General features: G+C 42.6%; 1 pseudogene; it reads right to left on the reverse strand.

The window, feature by feature from the left end:
- Positions 1-305: 305 nt before the first annotated feature.
- Positions 306-1,324, reverse strand: LOC125364459 (annotated as a pseudogene).
- Between the last annotated feature and the right edge of the window lie 752 nt (positions 1,325-2,076).

Here is a 2,076-nt window from a genome sequence, read left to right on the forward strand (position 1 = left end):
TTTATTTTTTTTATGTTAAATACCATGGGACAGGATTGTAAGGATGAAAAACTCAGTTAACAACTGCCTCACAAGGGTTAAGAAAAATTCTGCCATGATATTAGCAAAGGTAAAGGAGAAAATCTACACGGTAAGAGGCACCATCCCCCACACAACACCTCTTGGCATTTCCTGAATGAGTGGGATCAGCAATCTAAAGAAATGATATTTAAAGAGGCAACAGCAACAAATAAAATTTAAAGGGTTATTAAAACAACATTTACAAGACTCTGAACAATTATTGAACTCTTATTAAACCACAAAGTAAGAACAATTCTTTATTTATGAATTTCATGAAGGACTGAATGTGCAGCTGACACCTGCTAGGATGATCTGGTATTATACAATTTGTCCAGTAGCCCAACAGTTTGTCTTATTGTGTTTTCTAACCATAAGAGATCATTAAAGGCAAAGCCTATGCCGCTGTACACACACAAAAAAATGGTCACCGTGGGCCATACTACCAATGAAATGGTAGGTAAACAAATCTTTTTCTGGTCAGAAGAAAATAAAAGAACTAGTACTCGGCATGCTTCACTCTACAAGATGAATTTCCCTAGAGAGAATCCAATGAAAATGGCTGCAATCACAACCAGAAGAGAAGGAAGAGGACTGGTGACATTATCTCTGAAGGTTGCAGTTGAGGTTGATCCAGGTTTATCCGAATGTGCTACCTTTCTGAGCCTTAGGCCTTCATCTCTCAGATGTCGATTTTCTTCTGATAGCTTCATCATTTCTCCCTGAAGTCTTTTACATTCTTCCATTAGTTTTCTTGTTTCAGTATCATTGAGTGAAGCACTATGCGGTTTTGGCATGGGTCCATCTTGCTTAGATGCATTTAGTGGAACAGCTTTGCTAGGTTCCATGTCATTCAGTTTATCATTTTCATTGGGCATTTCAAATACACATCTCAACATAGAATCCATTCATCAGGTTTTGCCTCCTTCCACACAGCTTCCATATCTGTAAAGTTTGGTGGAGCAAAAATTGTCTGTACCATAAACTTGTGTTTACTTTTTTCATTCGGATCATAGTCAAAGGGTTGCAGCATTACTGAAACAGTCACAGTTGAGCCTGGGTCGATAATTCCACTGTTGGGCCTCACACAGTACCGGCGAGGTGCTGTCGTCTTCACTTTGAAACATACTTTTCTCTCTGATGGATTTCGCAATTTAAGATTTGTAGTGACTACATCTGTAAAGGGGCCTTTGAATTTGAGGTCTGGGGGAGGGTTGAGGACCAGGATCTGCTTGTACTTCGCCATGGCCTCGGAGTCGGATGCCATCTGAGACAGCGCAGAGCCGGGGTGTGCCCGTGGCAGCGGCAGTTCGCTGACGGGGGCGGGGAGTGGGAGCGGCGCCCGCACTGCGGAGCTCTAGGATGGGGCCAGGCTTACGGCTCCCGGGTCTCCACATCTGCTGCCCGGCTGTGGGTTCGGTAGGCCGCTAGCAGGGTCGCAGCTCTGGGTCAGCCACATTTATTCTTAACTTCCAGCTTCTATGCAGTTTAGGAACCAGGGAATAGCATAGGGTTGCTAAAATTCAAGAACACAAAAAGGCTTTGAAGTTCACAACATCTGATGGCAGTAAAGACAGGATGAGGTTGATTAACATAGGAATGTACTCCAGCAGTCTTAGCAAAGCAATTCCGGATAGGGGCAGAGTTACTAGTAAACAAATGTCCTTGCACTTAGCATATCCTTGTGATAGCAACACAGCCAGAGGTCAGAATGAGATTAGCTGCAGGCTCCCAACACCTGAGATTCGATTCTCTGCTTCTCCTAGTTGGGACTGTAGGCTAGCTACTTGATTTTGAATCTCTTTTCCTTCTGACTGGTCTTTCCTGATGATTTCCATGTCCTTGCTATAATTATCTCTTACGGCCTGCATGGACTTTTTTACTTCATTAATTTGGTTTTGAGTGCTGTCTCTCATATCTTTTACCTGGGTAGCTATCTTTTCATTTGACTCTTGAAGTTCATTTATCTTTCTATTTGTCGAGGCCATGAAATTGTCTATTACTTTATGGGTGGATTGA

This window comes from Perognathus longimembris, chromosome 16, assembly GCF_023159225.1.
Source record: "Perognathus longimembris pacificus isolate PPM17 chromosome 16, ASM2315922v1, whole genome shotgun sequence".
Lineage (NCBI taxonomy): Eukaryota > Metazoa > Chordata > Mammalia > Rodentia > Heteromyidae > Perognathus > Perognathus longimembris.